This window comes from Ovis canadensis, chromosome 3 (genome assembly GCF_042477335.2).
Source record: "Ovis canadensis isolate MfBH-ARS-UI-01 breed Bighorn chromosome 3, ARS-UI_OviCan_v2, whole genome shotgun sequence".
In the NCBI taxonomy this organism is placed as follows: Eukaryota; Metazoa; Chordata; class Mammalia; order Artiodactyla; family Bovidae; genus Ovis; species Ovis canadensis.
The window spans coordinates 43839973-43861754 of NC_091247.1; the positions used below are offsets into that span (position 1 = coordinate 43839973).

Genomic DNA, 21782 nt, shown 5'->3' on the forward strand with positions numbered 1-21782 from the left:
GCCTTCTAGGAGGTAATTTAAGAGATTATTTTCATGACTTCAGGGAAGGTAAGGTGCTTTAAACAAGTAATAGAAAGCAGCAATCATAAGAGAAAAAATTGATAAATTGGACTCAAGGTTAAAAACTTCTGTTGGGAGAACATTAAGAGAATGAAAAGGCAAGCTACTGTCTGGAAGAAGATACTTGGAATACATGTAACTGCCAAAGAACTCATACCCAGAATATGCAAAAAATTCCTACAAATCAATATAAGACGATCTAAAAGAAAAATGGCCAAAATATTTAGACAAAAGAGTATTTCACAAAGGAGGATGTCCAAAAAGCGAATAAGCATATGAAAAGTCATCAGGGAAATGTACATTAAAACCACAAGACACAGCAACATACCCACTAGGATGGCTAAAATTAGAACAATTTAAACTATAGCCACCGATGGCAAAGACTAGAGCAACTGGGATTTTCATTCTTTAATGGCGGGAGTGTAAACTGGTATGCCTACTTGGAGAACAGCTCAGGAGTATTTACTAAAACTATACCAGGTTTATATCCCACAAAAGCGAGTATTTACTTGTGCTAAAAGACATGCACAAGACTGTTCTTGACAATTTTATTCTTAACTGAAAATAACCTAAATGTACATCAACAGGATGGTTAAAATAAACCATGGTATAAGCAAACACGGCAATGAAATGAATTATTACTATATGCAACAACACAGATGAGTATTACAGACATAATGTATAAAAGAAACCAGATAACTATATATAAAATTCACAGTGCATGATTCCATTTCTATGCCAAAGACACAAAACTGATCTATGATGGTAATTCAGAATAGTGGTTATCTGATGCTGGGAAAGACTGAAGGCAGGAGGAGAGGGGGACAACAGAGGATGAGCTGGTTGGATGGCATTACCGACTCGATGGATAGGAGTATGAGCAAGCTCTGGGAGTTGGTGATGGACAGCGAAGCCTGGTGTGCTGCGGTCCACGGGGTCGCAAAGAGTTGGACACAACTGAGCAACTGAACTTAACCCCTCCCCTAGGGAGGGGTAGAGTACTGACTGAAGAGCAGCACTGAAGAGCCTGCTGGACACTAACAGAGATAATGTTATTATCTCCCCACTGGGTAGTATTTATACTGGCACATTCTTTTATAAAAATTCATCCTGTTGTACACTTACGGTTTGTGTGCTTTGCTGTGCGTATGCTATATGTCAAAAAGTGTTTCTCAGAAAATCAACATACTTAGATTAACAGCAGTTATGTTACAACTGAATGACTATATGACCATAGTTAAAAATATACCACTCTAGAAAAAACCTTTTTTGCTTATTAATACTTTGCCTTATTCTGGGATATAAATATAAAGCTATATTTATATAGACATAATACGTCTCAAGAGGTAGTATGGTATGAGGGCAAGATCTTCGATCTGGAGTTAGACAGAGCCCAGGTTTAGGTTCTGGTTTCCCTGTTTACTAACTATGTGAGTTTGCCCTCTCTGAGCCTTCAGTTTCCTATCTAGAAAAAGCAGCTAGCAGTCCGTACTCTACAATGCCGTTATGAGGATTGTAGATAACAGACCTTAAGCACCTGGCACATTCTGTGTACTCAGTAAGTTATCAACTATCATCACATTTAAACTTATACCCAAGTCTGTGGCTCAAATCACAATCTAGCCTTAACAAGATCTAAGCCAATGTTTGCTTACTTGGCTCAAACATTCACACTACTCTGCACAGACTTTTAAAAGGTCACTAAGGGACTGCCTTGGTGGTCCAGTGGTTTAGACTTTGTGCTTCCAATGTGGAGGGGGGGGAGGGTTGGGTTCAATCGCTCATTAGGAACTAAGATCCCACATGCTACATGGTGCAGTCAAAAAATTTAAAAATAAAACAGAATCACACAGCTTAAAAGGTCACTGAAAGAATAAATCATTCAAGAAAACTATTAGTAATCACGTTAAAGATACAGGAAGTTGACTTTATTTCTAATTTCCATAACCAATCCCAAGAAAATATGAAACAATGCCCAAGGTTAAAGGACTGAGACCATGACCTCTGAACTAATTCAAAGTACCAGTAGCAGTCTGTTAAAAGATAGAGGCTTTGAAATAGAATAGGACAGTGTAACCCAAAAGTTCTCACCAGTAGTACCTTGAAGGATACCGGCTGTAGATACTTCCAAGTTAGAGGAAAGACCACAAGAGGAAAAGCTTCTAAGCAGGTGCTTAGAAATGATTCTGCATACTTCTCTGAGAGACAGACTCCTCGACCAAACCTCTGTCCTTCATCATCCACACAAAGTATCCCCAACCCCAAAGAACCTTGAGCACACATTTGGTGGTAATGGTGGGGTCTCTTAAGAGGCCCTCTAGGGAATCCCAGAATCATCCACTGAGAGTTCTTCCTGGACAAGCTAAAAACTCGCCAAAGAGAAATCCCCATCTTTTACAACAGCGGTCCCCAAACTTTTTGGCAGCAGGGACCGGTTTCATGGAAGACAGTTTTTCCACGGTGGGGGAAGGGGATAGTTCAGGAGGTAATGTGAGAGAGATGGGGAGCAGCAGATGAAGCTTCCACTCACCTGTTGCTCACATCCTACTGTGTAGCCCGGTTCTCAACAGGCCAAGGACTGACATCAGTTAGGGAACAGGTCCAAGGTCTGGAGATTGGGGATCCCTGTTTTATAAGACACCAGCCCAGCTTAATCAAAGTATACATCAACTTTCAAGGCCAGACAGTACTTCCAGATTACTTCCAGATGACGTAATCGAGCTTTACTAAGGACCCTTCACCCCAAACACATTTTTATAGGGACTGAGTTGGAAGTGGATGGTTGTGATGCAGAACACAAGCAGAAAGGTTAGTGGTAAGGAAAGGGAAAAGACAACTGTATCTGAACTTATGCTACTGACTTAAATAGTACAAACGACACTGCTAGTGCTAAATCACGTCAGTCGTGTCCAACTCTGTGCGACCCCATAGACGGCAGCCCACCAGGCTCCCGTCCCTGGGACTCTCCAGGCAAGAATACTAGAGTGGGTTGCCATTTCCTTCTCCAGTGCATGAAAGTGAAAAGTGAAAGTGAAGTCGCTCAGTTGTGTCCAACTCCTCGTGACCCCATGGACTGTCGCCTACCAGGCTCTGCTGTCCATGGGATTTCCCAGGCAAGAGTACTGGAGTGGACTAGCAAGCCTTATTTAATGGAACACACACACACACACTCACTACCTTTTTCCCACAATATGTTTGAGGTTTATAATTAATCACTTGTTTAAAAAAAACTACTTTTTTCAGAAAAATGAAAGAGAATATTATATAAACAATTAACAAATTTGCATTACAAATGTTGCCTGTTATTTCAGTAGTCCAAATTATTTAAATCTTTACTGTAATATCCTCATGGGAGTTTTCAGATACTATCACTATCAAAATGCACTGTCAATGAATCCTCCCAGCCTACATTCCTGCTTAGAAGTCATCTTCTCATAAAAAAACAAAAGAAAAAGCTTTTCTTCTGAGCCATATGAAGATTTAAATTTAGTTATCTCTTTGTTTTCAATACATCTAGAGATGCCTGGGCCATGATGTCACAAAAGTTTTCATGCTTCTAAAATTTTAAATCTATAAAATGATAATTTTCTTTTCTCTTTTTGAGTGGTTTATTCTCAGCGTATTAAATTGTTCAGTCGCTAAGTGGTGTCCGACTCTTTGCAATCCCACAGACAGCCAGACTTCCCTGTCTTTCACTATCTCCGAGAGATTGCTCAAACTCATGTCCGTTGAGTTAGTGATGTCATGGTGCTCAACGGTGGCTAGCAAAACATGGTGTTCAATTGTGGCTAACAAAACAAAGAGAGCCCCTAAAAATAAAACCTTTTTAGTAAAGACCTGAGAAAGGTGATGGTGTTTGTTTCATTTTAGGATTATCATCCTCCCTTCAACATAGTGTGTAAACATTAAGACTACTTAATAAAACTCCCACAATTCCAAAGCTGAGTATTTTTCAGAGACCTCAGAATTTCTCTGAACTTGCCATTTTAAAAACAAAAATCCAAGACACTACTGGCATCAACTGTATCAATACTACACAATATTATTTAAAATATCTGTCAAATAAATTGTATATTTCATATACTTTCATTTCCTGCTTCCATCAGTAACAATATTAATACTACTTTGGCACTATGTATCAATACTTATGGAGAAGGCAATGGCAACCCACTCCAGTACTCTTGCCTGGAAAATGCCATGGACGGAGGAGCCTGGTAGGCTGCAGTCCACGGGGTCGCACAGAGTCGGACATGACTGAAGCGACTTAGCAGCATCAATACTTATGTGAGAAGCACTCGTGAATTATCTCATTCAGTCCTCACACTATGGTATGAGATATGAATGATTATATTCATTTTACAGATAAGTTTCCTGAAACATCCACAACAATTTGGAAGGAGGAAAAAAGGTGCTTATACGGTAAGATGAAGAATGTATAACCAACAAAAATGCCAAGAAGTGAGTCCCTTATTTCAATATTAATGTACACAGTGGCAAAAATGTGGAAAATAATGAAAATAAGCAGCAAAATATCTTTATATCTAAGTTGTGCATGTGTGCTCAGTTATGTCTGACTCTTTGTGACACCATGGACCATAGCCTGCCAGGCTTCTCTGTCCACAGAAATTTCCAGGCAAGAACACTGGAGTGGGTTACCATTTCCTACTCTAGGGGATCTTCCTGACCCAGGGATCAAACCCAAGTGTCCCATGTCTCCAGCACTGGCAGGCAGATTTTTCAAAAGACAAGACTACCAAAAGCAACAACTGAATTATTTATCTTCCTGGTTTTGACGTAAGGACGAATCACAAAAGTACAAATATCCTGTATGTAAGATAAATGACACGCAGAGCAGCAAAACACATTTACTCTTCAATGAAGGTAGCTAAACAGCAGTAAGAGTTATTATGGAAGCTAGTTTTCAAAAATTCCTAACAGCTTTTCTTTCATTGTATACTTTAACCTTCTATGCAAATCCATAAGTACTGTACTTATTTGTATGGTATTACAGCAAAAATTAAAACAAGATAAAAATATTAGAAACTGTTTTCTCTTTAACTTGTTATATCAACAGACCATATTTAAGAGTTTACTAGCCATTTTCCCCAGAAGGTTCAGTTCAGTTCAGTTGCTCAGTCACGTCCAACTCTTTGTGACCCCACAGCCTGCAACACGCCAGGCTTCCCTGTCCATCACCAACTCCCAGAGCTCACTCAAACTCATGTCCATTGAGTCAGTGATGCCATCCAACCATCTCATCCTCTGTCCTCCCCTTCTCCTCCTGCCTTCAATCTTTCCCAGCATCAGGGCCTTTTCAAATGAGTCAGTTTTTTGCATCAGGTGGTCAAAGTATTGGAGTTTCAGCTTCAGAATCAGTCCTTCCAATGAACACCCAGGACTGATCTTTAGGATGGACCGGCTGGATTTCCTTGCTGTCCAAGGGACTCTCAAGAGTTTTCTCCAACACCACAGTTCAAAAGTATCAATTCTTTGGTGCTCAGCTTTCTTTATAGTCCAACTTTCACATTCATATACGACTACTGGAAAAACCATAGCTTTGACTAGACGGACGTTTGTTGGCAAAGTAATGTCTGTGCTTTTTAATATGCTGTCTAGGTTGGTCATAACTTTTCTTCCAAGGAGCAGTGTCTTTTAATTTCTCAGAAGGTACTTCAACTTAAAATTGAATAAACGACACTGGTGATGGACAGGGAGGCCTGGCGTGCTGCGATTCATGGGGTTGCAAAGAGACGGACACGCCTGAGCGACTGAACTGCACTGCTGATAGCAAAGGCAATGGAAGAGAAGCAGCAGTGCAGGCAGACGCATTAGCCCTCAGAAAGCCATTCTTCCCCTAGTACCTTCTGCTCTCACATAGCTGCAGAATAAATTAAGCACTCTAATTTTCCACCTTAATATCCCTGAGATGTTACACTGAAAGTAGAATCTAAAAACAGACACTATTTCAATTTCATGTCCCTTCACTAAAATCTTGCTTTCATTCATAGTACTGTGTACAGATAAACTCTGGACCTTTTGTTTTCTTTCTCAGCTGCTTGCTCAGGCGGCTCTTTTTAAATTCTCCATTAATACTGATGCTTTCAGTCAGTAAATGTTCCAGAATCTTCCATCCTCAAACAAATCAAAGCGAAACAAAACAAACCCCTCCCTTCTGTGCCCTTTTAGCTCTCCTCCTCTTCCTCACCACCAAGCTGCTTGAAAGGGCCCTGTCTATTCACTATCTCTACTTCCTAACCTCCCACTCACTCCTCAACCCAGCACAATCTGGCTTCCACCCTATCACTCCACTGAAACTGCTCTTTCAAGAGTCACTTTATTTGAGTGCAAAAGACTAAAAAGACAGTGCAGGCACAAGCCTACGTTGCTGACCTCTGCATCCTCAGGGCCTGGCTCACACCACTTCGTTTCCTTCTGGGGCACGTGGTCCACTGACCTCTCTTTTGTTTTGAAAGCCCACAAAGTACGGTTTGGGGATTTGTTTCTCAGCATAAGGGGAGGTGTCAGCCGGAGCATCACCAGAGCGTGATACTACTCTGGCTGTTGCTTTTTAGTTGCTAAGTCGTGTCTGACTCTCTGTGACCCCATGGACTATTTCCTGCCAGGCTCCTCTGTCCATGGAATTCTCCGGGCAAGAACACTGGAGTGGGTTGCCACTTCCTTCTCCAGGGGATCTTCCCAACCCAGGGACTGAACCCGGGTCTCTTACTTGGCAGGCGGATTCTTTACTGCTGAGCCACCTGGGAAGTCTGATACTACTCAGGGCAGAAAGCTGCTGGGAGCAGACAGCAGGAGCAAGGGAAATTAGCTGACTGAAACTACTCTGAGCAGTCAGCTAATTTCCTTTGCTTCTTGTTCTCTGCTCCCAGCAACTTTCTTTAGTACTTCATGTAAATTTTCCACAGATTTTGCCATCAGCTGACAAGAATAACTGACATGCATTGAAAGAAATTTCTCACTGTAAAGTTTTAAATTAGCATTCTGGTCAAGACTAGAGAGAGTTCAACCTCCAGAGACCAGGGTATTCTGAGAAAAACAAACAAATCCCCAAACTGTACTTCGTAGGCTTTCAAAACAAAAGACCCACTTTTAGTCTGTAACTAAAATATGTACACCTTGTAAAGCTCTTGGCAGCTGCCCTTTCTGTAACAGTGTTGTTACTCTCTATATTATGAATACCTGCTATGAAAGCAACTCATCTTTTGGAGGAAAAAACATCTAGCAAAAGTTATAAAACTGCAACCAAATGTAGTTAAAATTCAATGATCTGAACTAATGAGAAAGAAAGTAATGTCCAAGATAATCTAACACTCACAAATTTGGCCTTAAAATATGACCTATGGAACAGAAGATTTACCTCATAAATGATGTCTTTCCTGAGTACTGTTAGTTTTAATTTGTTCCCTGACCACCTATCAATTGAGAAGATGACCTAGAGACATGTGAGGTAACAGAAGGAAACCAGACAATGAACCAGGCTTAGAAACAGCCATAAATTATCCAAAGACAATAACACATAATGGCTCTCTTGGGGTAGATTATCACAGAACAAAAGTTTTATATATCTGAAAAAAATCAAATGTAAACACATTCCAAAACAGTGCTCATGACTGTGTGTGTATACAGGTTAATACAGGTAATAACCACAGGTGGATCTACCTGCACTGATAACTTTCATGGAAACTACAGAAGGAATTCCCATGACAAACAAGTTTCTAGCTAGCTGACCTTTTAACGTTCTTATGGTTTAAAGTTTTACTTTCTCCTGAGAGGTAGAAAGACTAAAAAGGGTTAAAAGGAAAAACAAACAAACCCAGACAACATTTATTATTTGCAATGTACTATTATACTTTTGGGGTCACAAAGAGTCGGACACGACTGAGCCACTAAGCACAGCCTAGGATTGCACTGTACAGATAATGCATTTTTGCAGGTTTAAGGTTTGTGACAACCTTGCATCAAGCAAGTCTGTCAGCACCATTTTCCCAACAGCATTTACTCACTTTGTGTCTCTGCTCATTTTGGTCATTCCTGCAATATTTCAAACTTTTTAATTGTATTTGTTGGGTGTTGCTGCTCTTTGATAGTACTGTTATAGTTGTTTTTGGCATTGTTTAGCTGAGTGACTTCACTTTCACTTTTTACTTTCATGCATTGGAGAAGGAAATGGCAACCCACTCCAGTGTTCTTGCCTGGAGAATCCCAGAGAAAGAGGAGCCTAGTGGGCTGCCGTCTATGGGGTCGCACAGAGTCGGACACAACTGAAGTGACTTAGCAGCAGCATTATACTTTTGATTAGAAATGACTTGAGTATTAGCCTATTGGATAAAGCCAAATTTTTCCAAAATTTCCCCTCTGTAATTTACAGAAGAAATGTATACAAATTTCACCAAACAGTATTTACTCTTATTTTCTGTGTACTTTTGATATTTTTAGTTTTATTTCATTTTTTCTTAAAATCTGGTCATGATCCCCTATAACTGATTTTACAAACCAGAAACAACCCAAAAAGCACTTACTCTCTCCTATGATCAGCTATCTAAGAATAACTCATTTTACAGTCTTGGGGCCATGGCTGAAAGTTTATATAAGAAGTGAAAAAAAAAAAATCAAAATACCTCTGTACACAATCTTAGCACAGAATTTGTGTTGTTTATGTCATTATGTCTCCAACTGCATCCATTAATTCTGTTCAAGTTTAATTCACCTCACAATAATATTATCATCCTTCCTTCTGATCCACTTCCTCTAAATCCAATTATTGCCTCCAACATATTAGAAGAGAAAAAAGAGCTTTTTTAAAACAAAGAACTCTTTGATCTGGTACTTACAAGGACAAAATGGATTCTTAAATAATATTATTTGAATGAAACAAGTAATCTGATAAAGTGTTCCCTTTCTCTTTATAGAATTTTGCATAAAAGTAATAAATAATTATTCATATTTGAAGTTCATACTACCCTCAGTCTAGGAAGCAAGCCACTTTAAAGATAAAATTAATATACCACCAGTGGGGGTATATGTCGGTTCACATATTCCAGGCTAATCAGAAATACATCAGAAATCTTATAAGGCATATTCTTCTGATTAAGTAATTTTATCTACAAGAATGTATTCCACAGATGCAGTCATATAAGTATGCAAAGATATTTCCACAAAAAATGTTAATTCCTGCATTGTTTGTTTTTACAGAAGCAACTGAAAACTTAAAGGGTAAATAGAAACTGTAGGCTTTTTTTTTTTTTTAAGACAAAGCTATACTGCTCATAGGGAAAGGTGTTTAAAACACATTTTTAAGTGAAAAAGCCTTACTGAAGAGGCATTCTCTCTTGATTCTCCTATCATATCCTTTCTTTCTCCTCCTCTAGTGGATCTGCTTCTTCTGCTTGCCTCATAAACGTCTGTGTTCCCCAGGCTTTGGCTTCCTTATATTCTTATCCCTGAGAGATCTCTTCCCCATTTTGTTTGACAGTATATGCCCACAATGCCCAAACCTCTATCTGTGGCTGCCCAACCTCTGTACACCCAACTAACTTTCTGAATCTCTCTACATGGATTTCCCACATAGATCTCATATTCTCCAATTTCAAAACTGAAGTCAACCTCTACTCAAAGAACAAACAGAAACCACTTGTTCTTATACAATATTCTGATCTAAATCCAGAAATCTGAGTGTTACTTCTGTCTGTTCCCTCTGCCATCTTCTTTCATTTTCCTCCCTCAAATTAAATCAACCACAAACTAACTCCTTAACATCTCTTACTGTATTTAACATCACACAACCAGTATCGGCTATTCATTGGAAAAGACTCTGATGTTGGGAGGAATTGGGGGCAGGACGAGAAGGGGACGACAGAGGATGAGATGGCTGGATGGCATCACCAACTCAGTGGACGTGAGTTTGAGTGAACTCCAGGAGTTGGTGATGGACAGGGAGGCCTGGTGTGCAGCAGTCCATGGGGTCACAAAGAGTCGGACACGACTGAGCGACTGAACTGAACTTATTTGATCCAACTTACGCCTTACTTTGGGATTTCCCTGGTGGCTCAGATGGTAAAGCGTCTACCTGCAATACGAGAGACCCAGGTTTGATCCCTGGGTTGGGAAGATTTCCTGGAGAAGGAAATGGCAACCCACTCCAGTATTCCTGCCTGGAGAATCCCAGGGACGGAGAGCCTGGTAGGCTACAGTCCATGGGGTCGCAGAGTCAGACACGACTGAGCGACTTCACGTCACTTTACTCCTTACTTTCACATTTATGAGTAGGCTTCAAAACAAATATTTTCCTGTAAGTACTGAACATACTCAAATTAGTAGCAGAAGTTCCTCCAGGTTTCATCCATGGTCTATTCTTAGTCAACTCTCTCTCAATCAATCTCATCCACCTAAGCCTTAATTAGTACATTCCAGGACTCCTGAGCTTCCCCTGCAGCCCAGTCCTCAAACCTGAACTCTAGTCCAGACAAATCACTTCTCCTCAGTCCTCTCCATTTGAGCTCCTCAAAGACCTGGAACTTAGTAAGAACAGAACCCAAGTTTTTCTTTCTCAAACTTGGTCCTCATTCACAGCTCTTTCACCCCAAGAAGATGGCCCCACCACCCACCCAGTTTCTAAGTCAGAAATTCCAGAGCCTTTCTTGACAAAGCTCCCCTCCCTTTGCTATCTCTAAAGAACAGTTTTTATCCCATGAATCCCTCAATTATGGTATATCTGTGAGTGAGAGAAGTTGCTCAGTCGTGTCCGACTCTGTGACCCCATGGACTGTAGCCTACCAGGTTCCACCATCCATGGGATTTTCCAGGCAAGAATACTGGAGTGGGTTATACCTCTTTCCAATTCCCCTGACTCCATTCTGATGTAAGCTGTCATTATCTAATCTTCCCCATTAGTACTTAATCATGCCCAACCCAAGTAATCTTTTACTTATTTATTTCTTTGATTCCCGCCTGTGGTATGCAGGATTAGGGATGGTATCCCTGATTAGAGATGCCAAGAACTGACTCATTGGAAAAGACTCTGATGCTGGGAAAGATTGAGAGCAGGAGGAGAAGGGGACCTCAGAGGATGAGATGATTTGATGGCATCACCGATTCGATGGACACGAGTCTGAGCAAGCTCTGGGAGTTGCTGAAGGACACGGAAGCCTGGTGTGCTGCAGTCCATGGGGTTGCAAAGAGTCGGACATGACTGAGCGAATGAACTGACTGAACTGATCAGGAATCAAACCCAGGTCCCCTGCAGTGGAAGCCTGGAGTCTTAACCATTGGACCTCCACGGAGGTCCCCCTGGTAACCTTTTAAAAAGTTAACTTGATCACATCAATCCCCTGCTTCTGATAGACTTTTAAAAGGTCTTTAACACAGTCTAAGCCATTCTTAACAGAAGCAGTAGATATTAAGAAGAGGTGGCAAGAATACACAGAAGAACTATACAAAAAAGATCTTCACCACCAAGATAATCACAATGGTGTGATCACTCACCTAGAGCCAGACATCCTGGAATGTGAAGTCAAGTGGGCCTTAGAAAGCATCACTACAAACAAAGCTAGTGGAGGTGATGGAATTCCAGTTGAGCTGTTTCAAATCCTAAAAGATGATGCTGTGAAAGTGCTGCACTCAATATGCCAGCACATTTGGAAAACGCAGGAGTGGCCACAGGACTGGAAAAGGTCAGTTTTCATTCCAATCCCAAAGAAAGGCAATGCCAAAGAATGCTCAAACTACCGCACAATTGCACTCATCTCACACGCTAGTAAAGTAATGCCCAAGATTCTCCAAGCCAGGCTTCAGCAATACGTGAACTGTGAACTTCCAGATGTTCAAGCTGGTTTTAGAAAAGGCAGAGGAACCAGAGATCAAACTGCCAACATCCACTGGATCCTCAAAAAGCAAGAGAGTTCCAGAGAAACATCTATTTCTGCTTTATTGACTATTTCAAAGCCTCTGACTGTGTGGATCACAAGAAACTGTAGAAAATTCTGAAAGAGATGGGAATACCAGACCACCTGACCTGCCTCTTGAGAAACCTATATGCGTGTCAGGAAGCAACAGTTAGAACTGGATATGGAACAACAGACTGGTTCCAAATAGGAAAAGGAGTCCGTCAAGGCTGTATATTGTCACCCTGCTTATTTCACTTCTATGCAGAGTACATCATGAGAAACGCTGGACTGGAAGAAACACAAGCTGGAATCGAGATTGCCAGGAGAAATATCAATAACCTCATGCAGATGACACCTCCTTTATGGCAGAAAGTGAAGAGGAACTAAAAATAAAAAGCCTCTTGATGAAAGTGAAAGAGGGAGAGTGAAAAAGTTGGCTTAAAGCTCAACATTCAGAAAACGAAGATCATGGCATCTGGTCCCATCACTTCATGGCAAATGGATGGGAAACAGTGGAAACAGTGTCAGACTTTATTTTTGGGGGCTCCAAAATCACTGCAGATGGTGATTGCAGCCATGAAATTAAAAGACGCTTACTCCTTGGAAGGAAAGTTATGACCAACCTAGACAGCATATTCAAAAGCAGAGACATTACTTTGCCAACTAAGGTCCGTCTAGTCAAGGCTATGGTTTTTCCAGTGGTCGTGTATGGATGTGAGAGTTAGACACAACTGAGCGACTGAACCGAACTGAAGCCATTCCAGGTTGAGATCTCTCCAGTCAGATTCCCTCTCCCTCCCCCCAAGATTTTCAATGCTATAAAACTATGCTTTTGAACAGTGGTGCTGGAAAGACTTGAGTGTCCTTTGAACAACAAGGAGATCCAACCAGTCCATCCGAAAGAAAATCAGTCCTGAATATTCCTTGGAAGGACTGATGCTGAAGCTTCAATACTTTGGCCTACTCACTGGAAAAGATCCTGATGTTGGGAAAGACTGAGGGCAGAGGAGAAAGGGGTGACAGAGGATGAGATGGTTGGATAACGTCACCGACTAACTCAATGGACATGAGTTTGTGCAAACTCCTGGAGATAGTGAAGGACAGGGAAGCCTGGCGTGCTGCAGTCCATGGGGTCACTAAGAGTTGGATACGACTCAGCAACTGAACAATGATAACAAGGCCTTCTTTCAATGTTTGAAAGTCAGACAATAACATTCTTTTGTGCCAAGGGCTTTTGCATCTGCTGTCTATTGCACAAAACATGCCCACAAATGCTTAAATTTTTAAGAGTAACCAAGTCCTCAAGTAAGTTTCCTAACACCCTCCCCCAACTCCTACTACACCTATTTCTTTCAGAACATAAGAAGTGCAATAAGTTATAGTGTGTAAAAAGAAACATAATTTCAAAAACTGTGCAAACTGAGTATACTAGGGAAAACACACAGATAGGCTTAAATGTAGAAGGTAATTTTAAAAAACCTATTAAATACTTTCTGATACAATAAAGTTACCTTGTATTTCCCTTCCATAGATAAAAATGTCATGCTCTAGAGCAGCACTATCCAACAGAAATACAATAAAGCCACATATACAATTTAAAATATTCCGCAGTTGATTAGAAAAGAAACAGGTGAAATTTATATTTTACTTAACCCAAGTATCCAAATATTATTTTAACATGTAATAATGTATGGATGTGAGAGTTGGACTGTGAAGAAAGCTGAGCGCCAAAGAACTGATTCTTTTGAACTGTGGTGTTGGAGAAGACTCTTGAGAGTCCCTTGGACTGCAAGGAGATCCAACCAGTCCATCCTAAAGGAGATCAGTCCTGGGTGTTCATTGGAAGGACTGATGCTGAAGCTGAAACTCCAATGCGAAGTTTTGACTCCTCATGCGAAGAGTTGACTCACTGGAAAAGACCCTGATGCTGGGAAGGATTGGGGGCAGGAGGAGAAGGGGACGACTGAGGATGAGATGGCTGGATGACATCACTGACTCGACGGATATGAGTTTGAGTGAACTCCGGGAGTTGGTGATGGACAAGGAGGCCTGGCATGCTGTGATTCATGGGGTCGCAAGGAGTCAGACACGACTGAGCAACTGAACTGAACTGAACGTAAAATCTATATTTTACATTAGTTTTTGAAATCTGGTGTGCACTTTACACTTAATAAAACACATCTTACTTTGGACTAGCTTTATTTCAAGTGCCACAGGTGGCTATTGGCTTCTCCTCTGCTCAACATAGTCCTAGAAGATAATATTCTATTTCTGATAACTAAAGTGAAAGTTGCTCAGTTGTATCCGACTCTTTGCAACCCCACGGGCTATAAAGTCCATGGAATTCTCCAGGCCAGAATACTGGAGGGGGTATCCTTTCCCTTCTCCAGGGGATCTTCCCAACTGAGGGATCGAACTCAGGTCTCCCGCTTTGCAGGCAGATTCTTTACCAGCTGAGCCACAAGGGAAGCCCAAGAATACTGGAGTGGGTGCTATGTGCTTAGTCGTGTCTGACTCTTGCCACCCCACAAACTGTAGCCTGCCAGCCTCCTCTATTCATGCACTTCTCCAGGCAAGAATACCGGAGTGGGTAGCCTATCCCTTCTCCAGGTGATCTTCCTGACCCAGGAATTGAACCGGGGTCTCCTGCATTGCAGGTGGATTCTTTACCAACTGAGCTATCAGGGAAGCCCAAATAGTATGCTAACAGAATCAGAGTTATTTTTAAAAGAGCATGACATTAAACAGTTAACCTCTATCAACAAGGATATGTCTCACATTTAAATCCTTCAAAAATTTTTAAATTATGCAAATATCCTATGCTGCTGAAAAGCCTAAATTCAAAATAAAAATTCAAGTAAACAATTTAAAAACTGCATATTTATTGACCATTTGAGCAGATTACGGGAAGAGCAGTGCTCTCAACCACTGCTGGTAGGAGTGACTCTATCACAACTTCTTGGAAAGCCATTGGCTTTGCCTTTGATTTAATAACTCGACTTCTAAGACTTAGTCATATGGGAATAACCAGAGACAAAGATTTACCTACAAATTGTTCACTGAGATACAATGACTCATACATACACATAGTGTGTATGACACTCATATGTCCATAGGGAAAAAAATAAAACCAAGTGTAAAACACCGAAATGCTTACAGTTCTTTTTTTTTGTGGTGTGATGACTAGTAATACTATTTTTACTATAATTCACTTAAATATATATAATGAGTGCTACTCTGTCCCAGGTGGATGCTGTTTTGGGCAAGTCAGCTATAAAGGAACATTTTTGGGTCAAAAGAGGGAGAATTTGAATATGGCCTTGAATATTAAATTTTTTGAAGTGGTATAAGAGTCTAACTGAATAAAACTAAACAACCTACAAAACAGGCTGTATGATAAGATTTCATTCTGTTAAGAAGTATACATATATATGTATGGAATAATAGGCACTAAACTTAACAGTGGGATTTCTGGGTACTGTGAATGTAAATTGTTTATTATTTTCTACAATGCTTTTATATGCTTCTATAATAAGACTTTAGAAAATTAAACTATATATACACCTTATTGAGCATCTACTACATACAATACTGGTAGATTCTATAAGGGGTAGAATTGAGTAAATGGAGTAACAAGCTTAAAGAAACTTTAATTAGGAGGAACAGTATAAGAAAATAGTACAAGTGATTAATGCAAGGCAGAATGTAAACACCAAACAAATAAAGTAAAATGGGGTTATGAGTCTAAGAAAAAGACCTCACTTGATTGGGAAGAGTAGTGAATGAAAATGAGAAAAAACTTCATGAAAGAGAATTTGAAATAAGGATTTTGACTGACAGAGGAAATGGCAGGCACAAAAGATAAAGCATGGAGCAACTGTCAGAGCAGGAAGCCACATTATAGAGTTTGGCTGAAATGCAGGATATATGAAGGGTATAGGCAGTGTACTGGGAAAGTAGGCTGTGAGGGCCTTGACTTCTCAGAAGGGATCAAGTACCTCTAACTTTTTTGAGTTTAGCAATGGGCAAATTTGTTGAGGCGCCAATTCAAGAAACTGTCCTACCACTTTTCATCATCTTGGTTTCATCTTGGTTCAAGCCACTACTATCATCTATTCATTTTTAATTTCTGCAATAGTATACAGGTGTACTACATATAGAGCTGACATCTGTATTCCTTATGAAATGCTCATAATGATGATGTTTAGCTGTATCAGTCAACAATTTCTAATGAAATCTTCTGGCTGCCACTCTTGTATTCCTATAATCTACTTTCTCTACAGCAGCCAGACAGATCCTTTTAAAAGATAGATTATCACATCGCTACTCAAAACCCTGCAATAGCTTCCCATCTCACACAGAAGAAAACCAAAGTCATGAGAATTTCCACAAAGCCCTAGATAGAGCACTGCCCTCTCACCCTCTATATCACTGAGTCCCATACACAAACACAAATGTTCATGTGCGCACACATATATACAAAAATGCCAAGACACTGAAACTCTGTGACGGCTACTATTTTTGTTTAAATTTGATAATTTCAGTGTTTCCAGCACCTAGAACAAGGCCTGACATATAGTGAGTGCTCAATACGTATTTGCTATATGAATGGAAGGAAGAGAATACCATGATGTTAGAAGATATTTAGTTGGAAAGGTTTGTGGCATGCTATAAATATTTATATAAATAGAACACGCAGTGAATTTATTCTAATTTACAACTTAATTTTCCTCTGGGAACTACTCACCAAAATAGTGCTTGTAAATTAAGTTTTAAGCATACAGACAACCTTTAATTTATTAACAATTTATTTTCACAAGGTTTATTTAAGTTAGTTATTTGGAACAGGAATGGTGGTGACTGAAAAATAATAGGATGGAGCCTTACATTTCCTATTTTTCCTCTTTTTTTCACTTTTCCCAAGCTCCTTACTTCCCCGCGTCCCTCTTCTCCTCCATATAGTTTCAGACCTTTCGCTTTCCCAGGCAATAGGTCTAATCCAGACCCCTAAGCCCTACCCTAGGCTGAGGCCAGAAATAGAAACTGGAAGTGTGATATAGGGCTGTTGAGATGGCTGGCAGCTGGTAAAGGAGAGCCTAAGCAAGGGAAGTTACTGCAGAGGAAGCTCAGGAGGCCAACAATTCTTCATTCAAATGTTTTCAAACTAAAACTTCTTATATTTTAAAAGGAAATCAACACAAAATAACACTAACTCCTTCCTGCCCTCTTTTTAAATATACACTGTTGAAAGACAGAGTGATACTTTGTTTTTAAAGGAAAAATCTGAACTTTGTATTTTACTATGATTTCAAGGGAACAACCAAGTTTAGAAAAACACATATGACACCACCCGGCTGTGTTAAATCTTAATCTTTACCAACTCTGCCTCAGATTTAAAAGTTACAGTTGAAAAGCCATGGGCTCTTCCCAGATCCTTCATTCCTCTCCAGTTCTCCAGAAGTAACTTTTACTTTGATTTGGAGTTTACCATTGCAATGCATGTTTTCATACTTCTGTCACATATTATTTGTTGTTGTCATTCAGTCATTAAAAGTCGTGTTTGACTTTTTGTGACCCCGTGGACTGCAGCATGTCAGGCTCCCTTGTCCTTCACCATCTCCTGGAGTTTCCTCAAATTCATGTCCATTGAGTTGGTGATGCCATACGACTCCTATAAAATATACTGTATTGGCATGCTTTAAAAACTATATAAATATGATAAATAAACCTATTAAATCCCGTCTCTGTCATCAGTTGCTTGACCTCAGGCAAGTTACCTAACATCTCTGTGCCTAAGTTTCCTTTCTGAAAAGTGGGGATAATACCATCTCCTAGTTTACAGGGCTGTTGTGAGTATTAAGTGAGTTAAATGAGTGTATATAAATCACTCAGAAAAGAATCTTGCTGGGAGTTCCCTGGCAAACCAGTAATTAAGACTCCCCACTTTCATTGCCAAGGGCATGGGTTCAATCCTTGCTGGGGGAACTAAGATCCAGCAAGCTGCAAAGGCTAAAAATAAATATCTTGCTCATAGGTAGTGAGTATTGGTTTAGTAACATCATATAAAGTTGCAAAGGAATCTATGACTGTGTGTGTTATGTTATGTATATGTGTGCATACACACTGATTGAGAAAAGATTAATTATCAAAATGATATGTATGGGTATTTTTTAACTCACAAATTCTAGATAAAATTAAACAAGAATATGAACATTTAGTTTAAATAATGTGTGATCGTTTAAAAATACCTAAAAATTTAATGTCCTCCTTTTATGAGTTTTTGGGGGTAGGTAGGGAGAAAAGGGGTAATCCCTCAATGAGCTGCTAATCAAAGATTTATTAAACTATTAAGGGAGGCACTTTATCATTTCACACAAAATAAAACATTTGATAAATTTCACTATTTCTCTGAACCAGTTTTTCTCTAAATAGGAAGAAATTAAAATTTAAAATGATCTATTTTAAAATAGGATTCACCTAGATTACAAGATTTTCATAGGCAATTGGATTCTGTAAAATTTATCAATGCAATTGTGGATGTATTTTCTTTGAGTACAAGATTACTTTCATAATAGTCTCTAGGTCAAAAGATCAGAAAATATCAAAACCTAAATGTCCTACATACTATGTGAATTCTAGTGAATTTCTTTCAAGCACTTTAAAAAGATTTATCTATGTTTTTAATAGATATCTATAAAAAGATATCTATGCCTTGAAGATTAATATATCTAAAGATAATAAATGGACGATTTCTATCTAATGAGCACTTAATAAAGGTTAATATTTACTGGTCTAGATGTTTTACACAGGATCTGTTTTTTAATCCATGTGAGATATCTTCATGAACAAAAATTTGAAGACTACCATAAATTCTTTAAATATTTCTGCAAAGAATTAAAAATGACTACTACAAAGGCCAATACTGACGAAGCTGGCAAAGCACATAACATGTAGAGTAACTGTGTAGATTGTACCAACACAACAGCGTTCAAACAGCTGTTTCCCTTAGAGTTTTGGCATATACTCACGTCTAAAAGGTTAACGGAAAGCAATAGTTAAATGCAACCTCAAAGATTAAACTATCTCCGCCTCCCATTCTACCAAAAAGACTAAAACGTAGCTGGTGAAAGGGAGGATTAAAGTTCAAGAGTTTTACTTCTCCTAAAGCGAGAACTTTGAAACGGAACTACCGATTTTGTTTCATTTGCTCCCCAGTAAAATATTTCCATGTCTGGGTTAGTCCTTCCCTTGGCCCCAACGGAAGATTCAGTGGGAAATCAACGTGAACTAACCACCAAGAGTAAAACCTAAACATTCCCAGTACTTTCCCACTGGTGAAAGCTTCCTATCACCATTTACCTTATACTATGTCCCCTGCCCAAGAAAGATGTAGCACCTGCCAAACTGGGCACTTCAAGAATAATGGTCCAACTTTTCGCACGCAGTCTGGGAAGGGGATGCCGATGATTTCTTAGGGAGTGCAAGAAGGGAGCAGAAAAGGTCCTCTCAGGAAGGGATGAATGAGCTTTGGTGCCGTCTCCTCTGCCTGCTGGAGGATTCAAAAGGTGTTTGCTTCAGAGACCCTAGGAAGCAGCACACTCTGGTCGCCGCTGGCCTGGGGCCTGGGCGAAGCAGGCAGTGTTTACACCTGTCACGAGGGAAGGGGAGGGAGAAAGAGGAAGCCGGAGCAAAGCCCCAAACTTCTCAACAAGCTCCCGGGAGGGAGCGGCCGGTGCGGAGCCGAGGGCAGGTGGAAGTGGAGGGGCAGGGGGAGCCGGCGGCGGCCAGGGACGTGGGAAAAGCTCTCACTTCGCCGGCCGGTGCCCGGGAGGGCGAGGAGGGGCCGTGCGCCTCAGGCGCCGCCGCCGCCGGCGTCCCCGCACCCGCTGTAGAAGAGGACAGAGCCGGGAGCCCGCAGGCCCGCAGAGCCGGCAACGTCCCCGCAGCCCCCGGCTCCGCAGCGGGCAGGTGTCCCCGGCCCAGGCGAGGATCCGACCGGTGGGCCGGGCCAAATCCCCTAACCTCCTTCCCCCGCACGGCTGGGAAAGCTGGTGAAGCTTACCTGGTTCATCCGGGGCGGCCGCGATGGGCATGGCTCAGGGGCCCGGGGAGGAACTGGCTCCCCGGGGAAGGACCGGCTATTCGGACGCGGCGCTGGTGAGAGCGGAAGGCAGGCTGTTCACAGCCCTGTCAGCGAAGCAGCGCCATGGACGCCCACCCGGAGTTTCAGTGCTGCCGCGAGACCCCCATCCCATTACCCTCCGCCCTCTTCCGCCGCCGCCGCCGTCGCCGCCACCGCCTCCACCTCCTCCTCCGCGGAGACCCCCCGCCCACTCCACACACTCTCCCATCATGCAGCGGGGGAACCGCTGCCGCTGAAACGTCACTTCCGGGCGCAGGTGGCTAGGTCGGGGCCCGGCGCTGGTGGGTGCAGAAGGGGGGTGGGGGGTGGGAGGACACACAGGGGGAATCAGTGTCACAGAATGCTTACCCCGTGCGCAGGCGCCATCGTGCAGAGCGCCGGCAGCCATTTTGGGTGCGGGCAAGCTGCCCTTTTCCCTGACTTCCTAGCGAGTCATCGAGCTGTGGGGTGGGGGGAAAGACGTCTTCCCGCACTCCGCCGCTCCTGAGGCAGCGCTCCGGGCAAGGGGCAGGTGCTCCTCAGCCCGCTAAGATTAACGTTCAGCTCGGGACCGTCTTAACTCTCTTGCTCTCCAAGTAAAATTTGCAAAGGTTTGAGGTACGGAACTGTATCTTCACCAGAAACCTACTGGAGAGCACTTATTACCTTGCCCTTTTCGCCACGAAAAACGACTTTTTCGTTCACAGTCTATAGTCCCTTCCTCTTTTTAATTTACGCTGACAGAAGAGGAAGTTGATATATAAGAAGAGTTAAATCGAATTTAAAATGGGAAGCAAGAGGGAAAGCACCCGCCGAACTGAAAACCGGCTTTGAGACCAACAACAACAAAAATTTTGGGGATCCTGCTAACAGATTGAGACGGTGGTCGTTTATTCATATATGCTGCATAAGACTATTCGATTAAAGTAAAGAAATAAAATTAACTTCCGCGTTTCTATAACAGCCGTCATAACATTTTTCTATCGTCAGTCTTGATCGTTTGCGTTTTTATAACCTTTCCCCTTCCATTGTAATGAATATCTGTTAGAACACCAGCCACTGTAAAAACCAGATTGCAAGATTGAGGGGATTATTGTTATCGTCTGGGATGATGAGCCTGGGATCCTATCCGGCAATCGTGAGCGGTACCGGCTGCTCCTTCTTACTTTCGCCAAACCTGCACAGGCAATTTGAATAATTTAAAATAGTTCCCAAACAGCAAAGCTCAGCAGCTACGCAAAGAAACAAGGATGGAAAACACCCCCCTCAGCCACAGAGAAGTGTCCACCCTTTTGAGTGGAGGAATTATACAAATCAGAGGGAAGATAAGGACAAAAGCAGTTCATCACGGTTTATCCCGCCTCTGCAATGTTCTAGACGACTTAACTTGGAGCGCTAAAATAGACCCGCATTTGTCCCTTTACAACTCAATTGCTGTAAGATACACGGAGACTGCATCACTTTAAATTGGAGTGTCAATTGTTTTGCGGTGGTGGTGCTGGATTTTTGTTATTGCTCAGTCACTAAAGCAAGAAAAATCTATATACAGCTTGTCAAATTTATCCCTATTGTATTTCGCCCCCTGCTGGTATGGGAGCTTGTAGTTCGTGCTCAATCTCTCAGCAGAGTCCGACTCTGCGACTTCATGTACTATATAGCTCGCCCGACTCCTCTGTCCATGGGATTTCCCAGGCAAGAAT

At 41.4% G+C, this 21782-nt stretch overlaps 1 protein-coding gene across 7 annotated transcripts in view; it reads right to left on the reverse strand.

The window, feature by feature from the left end:
• AFTPH (aftiphilin) overlaps positions 1 to 20357 on the reverse strand; it is a 71754-nt gene extending 51397 nt beyond the window's left edge. For 3 of the 7 annotated variants that reach the window (XR_011255634.1, XM_069583025.1, XM_069583022.1), the window contains exons 1-2: positions 20023 to 20319; positions 19320 to 19509 (exon numbers count right to left, since the gene is read on the reverse strand). The gene's annotated coding sequence lies outside the window, so the exon portion shown is untranslated. Of the gene's footprint in view, positions 1 to 19319; positions 19510 to 20022 lie in introns of all 7 variants that reach the window. The other 4 variants (XR_011255633.1, XM_069583023.1, XM_069583021.1 and 1 more) reach the window with 2 other exon arrangements.
• Positions 20358 to 21782: the final 1425 nt, after the last annotated feature.